This window comes from Argopecten irradians, chromosome 5, assembly GCF_041381155.1.
Source record: "Argopecten irradians isolate NY chromosome 5, Ai_NY, whole genome shotgun sequence".
In the NCBI taxonomy this organism is placed as follows: domain Eukaryota; kingdom Metazoa; phylum Mollusca; class Bivalvia; order Pectinida; family Pectinidae; genus Argopecten; species Argopecten irradians.
Window position 1 is genome coordinate 15,200,374 of NC_091138.1, and position 17,305 is coordinate 15,217,678.

The window sequence follows — 17,305 nt, forward strand, 5'->3', positions numbered from 1 at the left end:
TTACACAAATCTAATAAGAGCGCAATTTCTTTTCATTACTGAACAAATAAGGTTGCCAACGAGACCGTGTCTTTTATCCCCGTTTGATGTTTCAAAGTCACACAGGGTTAGAGATCTTCTGAGGAAAAGACGGTAGCCGCAAACATGTTAAACTCCTTACGCATATGTACATCAGTGTTTTATCCATTTTGATGACCATGTTACGACTACAGGCTAGTCGGATGGTCAATGATCCCGACTGGACATATAAACAAAAGAACCGACAGCCGGAATCACTGGTTTCCGTGTTCTCCATATCCTAGCCATTATGCTGCCGTAACAGATTCGTCTTCTAGACCATAGTACACAAGTAATTATGAGCGACCTGGTATGATCTGGTCTATATATGTCATGTTATGGCTATGTTTGTAGAAGATGCCTATGATTTGTGTCAACTGCAGAAATTGCTTTGTTGTTGTCATACATAAGTTTTAACTCTACCGCAAAAGGAATGCTCGCTACCTTCCATTCTCAAAAAAGAAAACATTAAGGCTGTTGAAAACTGTGTCTGAATTGACATTTTAAATCTACTCTATCCTACATTAGATTGATTGGAAGTATTTCAGTAAAGCGCCACATATAATAGTAGATCATAATTGTAATATCTGTGATTTGATGGAGTCGTGTTCTAGGAAATTCTATACTAGATCAATCACTGCGAGCTTAACGTAAATAGCTGCGTTGAGCCTTTGTTCGCTATATCAACTAAGTTATGGAATAAGATAGAGGCAGATATCATGATATATATTAAATTCTAACGCATTGCGTATTAAAAGCCAAAAATAGTAAAATTATGGATTCTTTCCTGGAAAATTAATGAATGGAAACTTTACAAAGATGTTCATAATATGTTTTTAATATTTGAAAGAATGTCATATGTACATGTATAAATATGTGTTCGTGGTACGACCCTAATATAACTAGATAGGGATGACACGGAATGAACACAGGTCGAGGGCGAATCGATTGCGTGAGCTTGTTTTTAATTATTTTCTCAATTTAATTGATCCTCGGTAGTCTGTTTAATTGACATTTGTCGTCTTTGGGGAATCGCGCTTTCGGCGTTTGCGATATTTCCTTGTGTCCTGCTGGGCGCGAATGATTTCTATCCTACTGTGGCAGTTCGGGAATGATAGTTCAATATTTACGAGAATCCTTGCTTTTTAAAACACTGAATAAAGTTTTATTGTGAAGTGTTTCAAATCAATTGTCAAAGAGCCAAACCTCAGCAAAGAAAGCCAAATAAGCATATAGATTTTTATACGGTAACATCAATACAGGCTGACCTTTGACGGTCGCCGAAAGACACCTGAAGAGGAGTTTACGAGTATACCGGTCCAGGTTGATGGCCCGTGGCATTTTCACGACATTGATTACTAGGATGAAATGCAATAAAACTACCTTCCTCTGTAGCAATATGTATCAATAGGATCGACAATCGATACATATTTGTAAAATCGACTGAAGGGTACTCTAGCCCACTTCATTGTTTGATAACACTTTCCGATACATAGTTTTACTTAAGATGAGTTCAATATTGGTTTTCAACAAAACATCTTGTCATTTTCATTACAGCTGATTTTTTATCACTTATCCGATTTATGATATGTGGCCTTTTTCATATATTCCATATGATGTGTGGATACGTCCGAGAATAAAATACTACATGAGTGATGTTTATCAACAAATAGATAAGTAATGAAATTTATTTTCTTACAGATCACCTAAAATGACATAAAAATATAGAAAAAAAATGTATCTGAAATATCCTAGTTTCACCACCATGGTTAGGAATAATGCATTAGATGCCGGTATCATCCACACATCCGTCATCAACGCCTACTAACGATGGCGGTAACATGTCCCATGGTTTTATTTCAACGATATTATTCCACTAAACATTGAGCTTGAAGGATCCATTTCCTTAATACGTTTTATATCAAATTTAGTTACAAAAACATTTTATATAATAGTTCAACCCGTTAGTAGGTCAAAGCATTTATGAAATAACATCAAATGACAAGAGACTAACTCAACGGTTCTTCTACAGTCAAATTCTTATTTATATAAAAATAGCCATTTATTTTTGAAGTCCATCATTACTATTTGAATCATTCAACATTGTGATGTGTACATGTCTGTTTATCGTGGTGGGTCTCTACTCTTATGACATAAAGATAAGGATTTTTTTCATTCATTGAATTAAATGCCCTTTGTTGTCAGATAGTATACTTAAAATGCTTTGTCTATGTACTGTAACCAAAATTCCACTATTGCATACCAAGAATTGAACACTTTGTTCTATGATACCATCGATTAACATTGGAACTATATGTTTTCAAACATTCAGTAATAATTTCTTGACTCAGGAAACATTTTGGAGATACATGTACATGTTATTTTACTATAATGCATACTGTCTTGACCTGTTAACGTTTTAGCACAATATAAATACTGCCAGTAGACACCACAACCTGGGTCGGTGTCAATCACATGTCCTGTAGTACTAGGACTTACATAGTCTGATGGACATAAATGCCAGTAAAATTATGTGTCCTTCAGCGCAGAAATTAACACTTGTTAGTTGTTAAAGATAAGTATAAGTACAATCCGGTATATTTGTCAAGGGCGAAGCCTGTCTGCTTGTTTCGTATCCTGTTTATACTTTTGTTGTAAAGATTGTATTAGACTTTCTCTGTTTGACATCATTCGTTTGTTTTAGGTTTTGTTTTTTGTTTCTTTTTTGTGGAAATGAGCCATTTTCACGGAGAAATACTGCTTGTCCCACATATTTATCAGTTTTTAAAAACAACAACCAACAATGTTTCCATATGATTTATAGTAATATATATATTTAATGTGTCTATAAGAAACAGGATATGCGAATTTTCTAAGATATACTCGAAGCCCTGCTTAATCTTTACTTTATATTAAACATGGTTTGCAATCGTGGTTGAAAATATACACCGGTCGTAATACAGCCTGCCGACCTGAAGGTTCATATTATAGTGGCGCCGGGTTCGATTCCTTGTAGAGGCTGTGAGTCAGGTTGATAAATCAATCTTGCGCTCTTTATTTGGTATAGAAGTTCGCATCTCTAGAAGAATGATTGGGTTTAATCTGTCAATAGAAGTCTGAACTTGAAATGTTTTGGAACGCTCTTTAAAATTATGCTACTGTAGTGATTCGCTCTCAATAACATGGCTGTCGATTAGTTTCATTCAAACATAGGAACATTTTGTAAAAGGTACTATAAACACAATGATTACTTATTGTTCCATGAACGTGTGTCTGTGAATGGGAGAGTTTTACGCCTAAATTGGATGTGAATGAATCTTTGGTTAACCTGAAAAATCGATACATATTGCTGTTAATCTGAATCTCCGCGAATGGCTTCGGATTTCATACGGATATGGATTATTGATACATAAATATAAGCATTCCCTGGCATACACATATGACGTCAAAGTTTAAGGGTGTGTTCAATCCTCATGTTTACGTCATAGCGTGTGCACTACAAATCCGATCTATCTACAATTGGCACGCGTTATATTATATTTCAACCGCTACCGTTATGAGCTAAGTTACTTTGAACTTTTACCGTCTATCCGAAGTGGTTTAACACCTTTTCGAACATACGTAATTCATAAGATGTATACTTGAAGATCCATTTGAAGTTCCTTCCCGAGATAGATGCCCTAAAGATGTCTTTTTATTTGTAGTATAATCGTCGGCAAACCCTTGTAAGACCTGGGGCAGACGAGTGACATACCCATAGGACAGATTACATAGATTAGGTACCCGGATGGTAAACAGACGGAAGGGTAGTCGAGATCCTTAGGCATGTGATGGTCAGTAATAGTGTTACGCCCAACACGACTACACTGTAAAGCTGTCCGTCTATGGGATTTAGATATCACAACAGCTCAATATTCTCCTCGTGGACTTAACATTATATACAACATTATCAACCTATAGGCCCAATATCATAGGTAAGTCTATCACTCTATAGTATAGTTCGGCAAGTTAATTATGACTGCAACAATCAATCTTAGAAATGATCGACTGCAGACGACAAAATTTTGTCGCCTTCGTGATGTAGTTTTGTTTGATTCAGTTACTGTGACATATGCATACATTATATTATCTACATATCATTAAAGCCACATTAAAGGTGTCTGGATCAGTGATCGTTGTTTCAAGCAGTTGATAATTCAATGTGTTTCTTACTACATGTATATGGATGGGGAGATTGTGGTCGAGTGGTTTAGCAAGGTGTTCCGACGAATCCAGCCTTCCATCGATCGGTTGAGAGCTCGAAATGCACGCGAGGCAATTGCCAGTACTGGCCGTAGATCAGAAGTTGTATCCGGGTACTCCGGATTTCCCTCACCTCCTTAACCTATAAATAACACTGGTTATTTAGAACACAGTGCAAATAAACCTCACGAAGCCCCAATCTCTATACGGATTTATATATGATAGGTGTGTACTATATTTTAAACATTCGAAAGTTTTTAATTGAATTGTCTAAATGATAGAAAACGCATGCTTATCAGTAGTGATAGAGTTTAAATCAAAAGGTTTCAAAACTGCAATTATGTATTGTTTGAGTAAATGGACACCTGGACGGAACCGTACATGTAATTCCGGTCCGGTCGAGTACTTTGGTATATTAGCGTTTGCCGTCTACTTCCGCTCAGTAGCCGTGGCCTGGTTTGCTATCGGATGTCCAGCTCCTTGTCAACCTCCGTACCTGTTGTATATAGCGCGCGATGCTAATTACGCCCGACCTATACATTGCCGACGACATGCTAATCAATCCCAGATAACATATAAAGGCCACTATCGATCCACATTTTATTTTTGGGATTTAATTACGTAAAATCAATCCGATTAAATCCCAGGAAACTATGGAGTAAGACTAGAGACGATGAACAGGTGTGCCGGGTTCTGTTTGTAGCCACCGGATATCGAACAAGGCGCGTTCTATTACGGTTATGACCGATTATAGTACAGACTTATTAGAGATGTTCGCGTCATCGTAAAAAAGACGTATATAGAACCCACAGAGAAAAAAACATGATGTGTATTCTTGAACAGCTTACGCGTATGATTATTCAGTAGTTAAACAAAATTCTGTCATGCGACCAATGTACATGTAATGTTCAGCGAGTAGTTTTGTAGTTCGGTTGCACAAAATGTCAAATTTCTATTTCCGGTTTGATAAATCGTTGCGCGACTGGGCTATAGCATTAAATGCAATGGTCTTATACTACATTTGAGAACCGTGAAATTCCGGGAATTGGCCTTGGTCTTGTAATTGATGAAATTTAACTTAAACATCATTTTTTTTTCTTAATTTTCATATCCTTGTGAACCGGATACACAGATACAATTGTAAACATGTATAAATCTTGACAGCGACATAAATATTATCTAGATCAGTGATCTTGGGAATCTGCATGTAAGCTTTCAAACACAAATCATTGCTCATATTTATGTTTGTCGACCAGTGTTCTGACCATGAAAATTATGATAAAGTGATGCGAATGTGACATGTGTACATAAATTATGAATTTTACACAGACAGTATTTCACAACGTACGTAAGTATATATATGTGTTTACTAATAGGCCCTACCGTCTATAGCACCTGTTGCCGTCGACTGTCGAACTGCCACAGGGTTTACCTCTATATTTGAGATAATGCGTTTACTCCCGTTGCGGTTCTCGATAGTAATTACTCCAGCCCGGGGCCCCGTCATTGGTGATCGATTCACGAACCCCTTTGACAATGGACAGATTACGAGCTGCCCCTGATGATAATACATAGATATGACCTTATTTTGAAATGATATATTGCGATAATAAAACAACGACAAATTAAACCTAGACCAATTTGATGGGTTTTATGTATTAATTAGAAAATCAGTTTATCAGGTTGGATGGAGATGTCAGAGACACCTGACGACGGTCTCTGTATAACGGTGATGTCAGCCTCAGCGAAAAATATCGAAACTGGATGAGTTCATGGACACATGGGTGTCATTGATATTAATATCGGTGTCGCAGCTGAACCAGGTCCCAGGGCACTCTGGACCCCGGGGCTCCTGGAAATGTAGATTTGACCAATATGTAGTGACACTAGTATTTCACATCCCGTGTCTCACAGAAATCGTGTCTTAGCTGTGGTGAGGTCAACTATTTTTAGCTATCAGTATGTCTTTGCATCATAACTAGTGAATGTGAGCGTTTATAAATAACTTCGCTATTATCTTCTACCTTCAGCCTTACATTGTATATACTCAGGGGATTTACTCGACAAAAAATGAATACAATGACGTCATCGGAAATGTTGTTTTTGCACCCAATTATATTGCCCTTTTAAGCTATTTCGATATTGCCCTTTTAAGCTATTTCGATAAGCTGGAGACAAATTTACTGTTCTGATTTTCGTACTGCGTGCAATCTAAGCTGTATAGAGAGATTTCTTACGGGAAGTCACATGACAATTAATGACGTACGTCTGTTCCTTACACATCATGCATTTTCTTTATCCTCGGGAGACACTTTCAGTTCTTGATGTATTGAGTAGACTACTACACAAACAATATTATCGCTTAGAAATCAATCCGCTCAAACGTGTCTAAAATGCACAAGTGTATTCACATCATATTTAATTTTTCAAATGACGGTATGGTATAAACATCCTAGATCTATGGATTTATTTAGAATGCAGCTGATTTGCATTGGTGCTATAAACGAACGCGACCTTTCACGCTGTGTGACTTTAAATATTATTGTATTTACTACAAGTACACCGGATGATTGCCAGGTTATACAGTTATCCAGTCCGTCTATAACACCAGACGATTAAAGTAATTAATAAATTGACCGTTACCGACGGCTTTAGTCTGAGGGGACATGTGTTGATCAGATATAGGGATTATCAGCCCCCAGAGGCCGCGTGTTTTGACTCCCACGGTATTCAGGGTGTCTGATAGAACCACCACACCTGTCTCATTATACAATAAGGTCAATAACGCTCTTAACAACCTGTAATGCTTGTATTGTGGAGATACTGTATTACATAGTGAGTACGTACCACGACGTCTTTAATATTGCTACAATGATACATTGAGTACCGCGACATCATAAATATTGCTACAATGATACATTGAGTACCGCGACGTCCTATATATTGCTACAATGATACATTGAGTACCGACGTCCTAAATATTGCTACAATGGTACATTGAGTACCGATGTCCTATATATTGCTACAATGATACATTGAGTACCGCGACGTCCTATATATAGCTACAATGGTACATTGAGTACCGCGACGTCATATATATTGCTACAATGATACATGGAGAACCGCGACGTCCTAAATATTGCTACAATGATACATTGAGTACTGCGACGTCATATATATTGCTACAATGATACATGGAGAACCGCGACGTCCTATATATTGCTACAATGATACATTGAGTACCGACGTCCTAAATATTGCTACAATGATACATTGAGTACCGCGACGTCATAAATATTGCTACAATGATACATTGAGTACCGCGACGTCCTATATATTGCTACAATGATACATTGAGTACCGACGTCCTAAATATTGCTACAATGGTACATTGAGTACCGATGTCCTATATATTGCTACAATGATACATTGAGTACCGCGACGTCCTATATATATAGCTACAATGGTACATTGAGTACCGCGACGTCATATATATTGCTACAATGATACATTGAGTACCGCGACGTCCTATATATTGCTACAATGATACATTGAGTACCGCGACGTCCTATATATATAGCTACAATGGTACATTGAGTACCGCGACGTCCTAAATATTGCTACAATGATACATTGAGTACTGCGACGTCATATATATTGCTACAATGATACATTGAGTACCGACGTCCTAAATATTGCTACAATGGTACATTGAGTACCGCGACGTCCTATATATTGCTACAATGATACATTGAGTACCGCGACGTCCTATATATTGCTACAATGATACATTGAGTACCGCGACGTCCTAAATATTGCTACAATGATACATTGAGTACCGACGTCCTATATATTGCTACAATGGATACATTGAGTACCGATGTCCTATATATTGCTACAATGATACATTGAGTACCGCGACGTCCTATATATATAGCTACAATGGTACATTGAGTACCGCGACGTCCTAAATATTGCTACAATGATACATTGAGTACCGCGACGTCCTATATATTGCTACAATGATACATTGAGTACCGACGTCCTAAATATTGCTACAATGGTACATTGAGTACCGCGACGTCCTAAATATTGCTACAATGATACATTGAGTACCGCGACGTCCTATATATTGCTACAATGATACATTGAGTACCGACGTCCTAAATTGCTACAATGGTACATTGAGTACCGCGACGTCCATATATATTGCTACAATGATACATTGAGTACCGCGACGTCCTAATATATTGCTACAATGTACATTGAGTACGCGACGTCCTATATATTGCTACAATGTACATTGAGTACCGCGACGTCCTATATATTGCTACAATGATACATTGAGTACCGCGACGTCCTATATATATTGCTACAATGGTACATTGAGTACCGCGACGTCCTATATATTGCTACAATGATACATTGAGTACCGCGACGTCCTATATATTGCTACAATGTACATTGAGTACCGACGTCCATATTGCTACAATGATACATTGAGTACCGCGACGTCTATATATATTGCTACAATGTACATTAGTACCCGACGTCCTAAATATTGCTACAATGGTACATTGAGTACCGCGACGTCCTATATATTGCTACAATGATACATTGAGTACCGCGACGTCCTATATATTGCTACAATGATCATTGAGTACGCGTAAATTGTACATGTACATTGAGTACCGCGACGTCCTATATATTGCTACAATGGTACATTGAGTACCGCGACGTCCTATATATTGCTACAATGATACATTGAGTACCGCGACGTCCTATATATTGCTACAATGATACATTGAGTACCGCTTCGTCCTTAATATTGCTACAATGATACATGGAGTACCGCGACGTTATAAACATTATTAGTGAGACAAAAACTTCGAAGTTTTTAACACTGAAACACCATGAAAACTTCCACACCCTTAGTAACAAGAAAGGTTTTGGTTGGTTGGCTGGACTTAACGTTCTATTTTACAGATAAGTTCATTATCAAGAAAGACAATATTCTAAATTTGAGATCGCTGTATGAAAACAATGTAACACCTAGACTTTGAAAACTGCGTCATCATTTAACTTTATAACTCGGATAATTGCTGAAAACCGTGACATCCAAAACAGTAAGACATCAGTAACACCCACTTCCTAAATGTTGTAGCAATTGCAACATCCTTCACCTTTTAACACGTACTACTAGGGGTACGTGGGAGGATACGCCAATCTTACAGGTATCATCTACCTGATCTGACCGTTTTATAGCATTAACTTTATTTCATTCATGGTTTCATTTCCGTACTCGTATGTGTCGGGTGTTTACGCTACGGTACGTAGTATCACGTAAATGGACGGATTAAATCGATACTAATCACGAATTGGATACATTACTCACGTCACTGGATGGACGTACGTATGACACCACTGATACGGAAGATTATCCTGTACCCTCTCACTGCAAACTTTTAATTCAATAAGTTCATTGAACAATTGTTCAAGCAATTAAAATATTCACATGGAATACGCATACACGTATATATATGTTATACACACACAAAAATCACGATGAATCTGGCCTCGAGGTCATACATACAGACACAAGTATTACGTACACTACATATATAAACATTTCAAATCCTTGCCAGTGATTATAAAAGGAAATATAGAGAACGTGATAATTAAACAATTGCTGATCTTGACAAACAAACCTTGTATTGAAGTCTTTGTATTGCAGCTAGTGTTGTATATTAGCTATAAATGCCTTTGTGTGAAGGAAATGGATTGATATGGTATATGGAAGTGTCTACAATAATATTGTTGTAGAGTTTTAATTCAATATACATGTATATGGAATGTCTAAAGGGAATAACGCTTTGTACACCCGAGCTATATTTCGTGACAGTGAGCTTTAGAATGTAAACATGCGTTTTATGCTTGCATACGTATTGTTACTATACCACGCGTAGAGAGAGCAACAGAGGCGGAGTGTAGTGTAGAAATAGTACTGCGTCAGAAGTAAGCGCACTTCTGATTGGCTGTCTGAATCGATTCAGAATTACAATAACACGATGCTATATATGTTTATTATCAGCCTACCACTTCCGATTGCCGCCGACTGTCGAGGGGACGTATAGTGACACTCGCACTCTCACCTGGTCCTGTCATCTCACACACAGCGGATGAAGTACCAGAATTTCTCACCACTAAGCGATTTGGGATTTTAAAGGACTAAAACACAAAAACAGCTAGGATCAGCACATTTACTAACTCGTAAGTATACTTCTATCTTATAATGCTGATGCCGTGATTATTTATATAGATACTAAATGTATGCGTGTGTATGTATGTTAACATCACTGGACACGTGTTATAATTCATTTTGACATTGAATTCATTTTCGAGAAAGTTTGTTTCATGTTAACTATTTAAATTAACACTTTATCAGACATCTGATAATCTTACTGTTATTACAACAGTGTAATATCACTGTGAATTAACTTTTTTTTCAAAGTTAAAGAATTTTCGCTAATTTGGTCGTTTTAATAGAATACATGTTTTCTGTATTAGATGGCCTATCTATAGGGCTACCAGGCACTAAATACAACGCTATACCTAACAGTCTGTGACTGCCTCTCCGAGATAACGCACGGCTCAGCCACTGAATCTAGTTGTATGAGAGAGGTCAGCAACAGGTTTAGGAGGCTATCACTTACAGAGCATTGTTGTGTGTAAGTTCCGCCGCAGTTCCCCCTTTAAGTAGCAAATTATATTAAATCCAGATACAATAAATCTTCACCAGCCATAATCACTTAATCAGTTGGGTTCCCTTTATAAACATTGGAATCAATAGATTTGATTGCATCTAGGAAATCCTTTGAGTGCAAATTGTCTTAGAGTTTCAAACTCGAACATAGCATAGTAAATCATTGCCTCAACAATATTTTCATCCAAATAATTTTGATTATGTCATTTTTATATTTTTACCGTGGTTATTATCGATCCGAGGTTAGTCTGTCTTTGCTTGGCGTTCCGTTAAGCTCATTGGCATGCAAATTGCAAGAGTAACCCTCCAGGGAATATAGACGACGTTGCTTCAAATCCAATCTACTGATGTGGCGTGTTATACTGTTTGTAAGAGGGCACTGTCGTTCTGTGACTACTTGGTATCGCGGTATTGTGATTGTTATTATACTTGGTATTGAGATGTCGTGGTTGTCGTTATATAATTGGTATTAGGGTACGTTGACTTTCGTAATATTATAGTTTGGTGTTGGAGTATTGTTGTATATAGTATTAAGGTATTATGACTGTCATTATTCTTCCTATCCATTTAATTTTTTCTTCTTCCTAACGTTTCCACTGAAGGAATGGGACGACTGGTTTGCCCATTGCCTGTGTGATGTGACCAGGTGGGATGTACTGTGTCTCTGGTAGTATACTTCAGTAAGATAGCACTATGATATAATAAAAGTGGTAGTTCCACTATTATAAAGAGTCACAACATTAAGATACTGCAGTCTCCCAGGACACGTACGCAGTTCACGCACACAAACATCGGATGCCGCCCTTGCATGACCTAGCTGCTATTAGTAAGTTATAATAAGCCTAATCAGCATACCTAATATTGCAGTATTGTGACTGTCGTTATATTTGGTATTGGGACATTGCCATTGTTAGTGTGCTTATATCATTGGAGCTTTTCGACTGTTGTTGTCTCTAAATCTTGTTATTATTTGCCGATTGCTTTAAGGGTGTTTTCTGTTTGACCTTACCTGAACTGGATTGATGTGTTTTCATGAAAGTTTTTATGGCACTTTAAAATTATGCTAGATTCTGTTTCTGGGTCATTATGTTTTCTTTTACTAATTCAATCTCTACTTTTTATTGACTAATATCTTTATGGTGGCCAATACGTTTCCATTGGCCAATTGGCCACTGCTCTTTCTTTTCACCAATGTTTTACTTTGGTTATGCCTCTGTTAACTAATGTTTTTTATGCCGAACAACGTGTTTGCTGTTGGCAATGATATTTTTTCAGTTAACCTATTCGTTTTATGTTGCTAAATCAGTGGTCAATGCACAGGTTCCAGTATGAAGCTCCATGTTAGCGTACGAATCTGTAATGGTAGTCTACAATTTTTCATTAGCTTTACCTGATCCCCGATAAAAATAGTCCCTCCTCGACAATTTTACCTTGGGCTTAGCTCAGTTAAATGTACTAATGCTTGCACTTTCGTGTCTTCTTACAAACGTTATGTACTATCTGTATCGCTCAGTTTACGAGCCTTCTCCCTCGTTTGGAAGGATGCTACTTTCATTTTGCGTTCGCGTACGTACACGTGGGAGTAAACAGTACAATACAGTATTTATAGCACGTACATGTTAGACAAGTGTAATGAAGCCCTTGTGGTTCTTTTTAGACATCGTGAACTAATTAACCATAAAATTTAGCAATTTCGTACTCGTGTAGGCAGAACGAAATTGATATGACCCGTTGTGTATAGTGAACATCGTAGACTGACTATGGGGACTTATTGATTGGGACTATGAAGGTGTCGCCTGTGGTAGTGTCATTGCGCGTGTCGTTCACACCTACGTTATGTATACTATCGCGCGGATGTGGGGATTATGGACGGCACAACTATAATGCGGGTTGACCAGAATATCATATGCCCCGATACAGCCCTGATAGATCATAATTACGCATGTGGTATATGTAATCAGTGCAGTAGAAAGGGATGCATCCCAAAAACAAGGGCATGGACAATTATACTGAAGAAACTCTTCTATAATGTTCCTTCTTGTGATAAAAGGAAAGCATATTCTCGAAATAAACTTAAGTCAAAAACTGACTTAAGTCATTATTTTTCATATCAGTTACACAAGGAGAAAAACTTTGACTTAAGTTTTGACTTAAGTCTGCACTTTTGTTTCGAGTAATCGGGGCCAGTAATAAATATAAGCCTCAGAAAATCAACATTGCCAATAGTGTTCCTTAAAGCCTACTTATGATCTAGTTCGACCATCTCAAACGAACACAATCATTAATCATCAAAACACAAACACATGTAGTGCGTATCCTCAGAAAAGCAACGTTGCAAATTGTGTTCCTCAAATCATCTTCTGTGTCACTATATCCCTAGCTGTGTTACAGGGTAGACTCACACCCACTTTCCTTACTTGGTGCCGTTTTCAGACGATTCACGCGGCCTGTGGCCATTCTCTACCCCTACCTTTCCCTTTCTCTGTGCCCTCCCTTTACTATTCCACATCTGTATGTCATTCTATCGTTGAAGGGTGATTTATGCCATACATGCTATTTTACAATTTATCTGAGTAGCCCTTTGCCAGTAATGTGCTGTAATAGAGCTGAGCCGTGTAAATCTATACAGGAATATACGTCCTACATTCGATAAGCTGACAGTAGTTTATAATGGAAAATCGGCTAAAATGGCCTGACATGGGACTGCTTGGCCTAAATTAGATCTAGGGACTTGGACTCTATCGGGCTAAGGGCTGTCCTTTGAGGGGATTGATGTCAATGTAATTCGAGCTAAGGGGATTTTTGCTTGATTTGTAGTTATGCTGGTTGTAACATAAAACACATATACACAGTAAGCATGTATCAATCCCCCGTCAACTACACGTCTCACACATCATACTGGTTCTGGTTCTAACGTCGTGTGTCCATGTTAGAGTAATTACGAGATATCTCGACATTTTGGTGATAATTTCTCTACACTGTATTATAGAGTGTTCGCGGTATGTAGACCACGGTAATTTCTCATTAGTGTATTCTGATTGTTCTCTGACAAACGACGAGATACACATTACGTTCAAAACAGATAAATAATGGAGACAATGACGTATGACCTAATGAGAAACTAATGAGGGATTCGGAGCCATAGGCTATAGCTATACACATGTGAAATTCAAGGGAAAACAAGTTTGACATAATTAAAGTCTGTTCGGCAATGAGATAGTGTTTGAGCATCGGAAGGTAAAATATTACAAAATTATACATTTTTTGTTTGACAAATGTTGTTTTGTATGACATTTCACACTGACGTCAGAGTTAGAAAGTGAGAAACATCGCGATAATGACGCTGTTATCAATGTGACGTCACAATGGCAAGATCAACAATTAATTTCTAATTTACATAACAAATCAACAGACTTCTCACGTGATGTCTTGTCACCAATCAGGACTCGGAATTCGTTCTAGTCAGCTAACATATCTAAAATGTATACATAATGTTAACACCTGGCCAGGTCTTTGGATTGTCTGTCAGTTTCATACCTGTTGATTGTGTTCAAATGGTCTAAATTCCCTTTCATAATATTTTTATATATATTGTTTTTTAAAGTTGCTTTTTATTTCAACGTTTCTTGCATTGCGTCATGTATCATATCAACATCTTAAAGCCACTGAAGTGACACTTTCTGTACAACATGGTGACATATGGAGTAAGTTATAAGTAATAAAATGTGTAAGTTGATATTAATGACAATTTCCATCAGGTGCTTGCATATATAAGTACATCGTTTGATAGAATTTGTCCCTCTCCTTTTTATTGGAAATCCAAATTAAAACCAGATTATCTCCACTAATAGTACTTTCAGTCATTTTTTATTCAAATCAGGATATTGCTGTACTGCTGACAACTTTACAACTTCTCCTGGTTCAGAAGACCTTCAAAATTACAGGCAATTGTGTGATATCACTCTTTTATCATAGCAGTTCGTCGCTACATGTTCTTGTACCGAATGTTTTTAAATCATTGTTTACATCATGTATGAAGATCTTAAAACGTCCCTTACCACAAATGTCAATAAATCAATTGTCTGTAAATTTGGAAACCTCACCTTTTGTCAAAGGTACCAACAATAACTGGAAGCTTTCCCCCTTCTTTCCGTTTCCGAACATTTCCCATTGGTAATTTGAAAGATTGGTCTCTAGGTCCGCAATTTCAACAGTTCCGATATAAATAAATATTCAATTTGGAGTGACAGATTTGGGATTTCAGAACGTAATGCCGTCAGGAAACTCATGTTCTCAATGACAAATAGACGATTGGGTCGCACTTAATTTGTCACTGGCATTTGATCTGTGAGATATCATGGGGGGGGTATTGTCGTGGTTGCTGAATTGAACACCTACGTCTTACAATAGTCAAGTTAGAAAAGCCGATGGAGCGAGGGACGGCTGTCAATGTAGTTTGGCTGCAGTGAAATTAGGCATCCTGTTATGGTCTGAGTAGCTATTCCGTGTACTACTGTAGAAGGCATTACAAACATCTACTTTATATATATCGCCACGACTAAAGCTGATTAGGATATCGACATATACAGTTAGGCATGGACGCCGACATCTGTTCATTTGGCCATAGATTAGTCCATAGACTCTGATAAGAGAGATATCAAAACTTGATCAACAGTCGTCTGCTCATTCTGTGGGCACTTTGCCGGATAATAAATAACCAAACTGCACTGACCGTAGAGAGTGAAAAAACTACAAAAGGGCAAATGGCGTCCAAGGTATGGGTTTCCAGACCGCACGTGTGTTTCCATTTCAGGCTCGTGAGATAGGGATGATTCTGATCACGTGTTTTGTAACACCTTATTTTTAGTCTTGTTAAACAGATAAGATCTACCCAGGTCAGGCGATTTACGGGTTCAGCATTGTATTAACACCATAAGAGATTACGCCTACCGAGAAAGACATTTATAAAACACCAGTATATCTTCTATCGAGCTATACACGTATGTCTCTAATACTGATGTTGCACGAGGTTGATAGCAATCGAAAGCTATTAAGGCAAGTTTATAACATTTATGGGAAACTGAGTGTGAAATTGTAAAGACAGATGTGGGAATTGATTATACAATTACAACCATTCGATAGCAACGCCGAAACTACACATAGTGTATAACAGTAAAACTGACTTAGTGAAAAGACACAGATGAATGTGCGAAAGTGATGAATTAAAACATACAATATAGTTCACGTTTTACTTCCTATTCTAATGAAGGTGTGTGAATTAATATTGACATCTACTTTCAAAATGGACGAGATCTTTCAAAAACGTCAGAAACAATAAAGTTATTGTTTGTCATAGCTGCATTAGTTGTATACGAAAAAGTGACAAGTCAATGTTATCTAAATACAATTTTACTTGACATCGTGACACAGAATTTGACTTTTCGCCATGCAGTAAATACACTGCAATGACATATAATCCTAGACTAAACAATAGAACATGACTGACAGTAGCGAATAGAGCTAACCCCGTGTGCTGTTACACTCGTGGTGCTGGTGGTCCGCGAGAAATCAAACAAACCGTCATTACTGAGAACGTCCCGGGTAAACAGAAGGCCAAATGACTCCCCGGGAACAGGGCTCGCGACATCTCTGGCATGTAGGTACAAATTGTACATGTATATACAGAATGGTACTGGAGATAATCACAAACAAGGGGACATTTAGACAGAAAGAAATCTAACATTATGTGCATACAATGTGGTATCTTGGTTGACAAACATGATGAAAACTTCTATCGAATGTACCTTAATTAGGAGTCTGTCTATAAGGATCGCATGCACTCCCTCGGCCAAAGTAAGACCAATCTTTTATGGAGAGAAGCATTTGTGATAGCATATGAGACATACAAGCAGACTACTAACAAGGTTGATGTTGTCGCTACGCTTGGCTGCAGATGCGCGCGATACATGTCCTTTTTACTCCCATGATAGTCGAACTGATTACACGTTGGATAAACAAAAAGTTGCAGCCTTACTAATTGCTACAAAACACGCTGTGGAGCACGGTTATTAGAACATTTTACTGTACACAGACGTCAGTCTCCGATGCACTCTAGTGCACGTGCACATGCATGCTTAGTCTAGGTCAGACAGACGTTTAATGTGGGTGAGGTAATGATTCATGTTCTAGTAACAAAATTAAATAATCAGATCGGTTGGAACATATTTCTCAATTTTTTGTCAA

General features: G+C 37.7%; 1 protein-coding gene across 2 annotated transcripts in view; it reads left to right on the top strand.

Annotated features, from left to right (window-relative positions):
* Positions 1–17,305, top strand: part of LOC138322971 (class A basic helix-loop-helix protein 15-like) — a 28,036-nt gene that overhangs the window by 4,141 nt on the left and 6,590 nt on the right. Inside the window, exons 1-2 of one of the 2 annotated variants that reach the window (XM_069267251.1) lie at positions 3,896–4,031; positions 10,391–10,569. The gene's annotated coding sequence lies outside the window, so the exon portion shown is untranslated. Of the gene's footprint in view, positions 1–3,895; positions 4,032–10,390; positions 10,570–17,305 lie in introns of those variants that run through there. The other variant, XM_069267249.1, reaches the window with a different exon arrangement.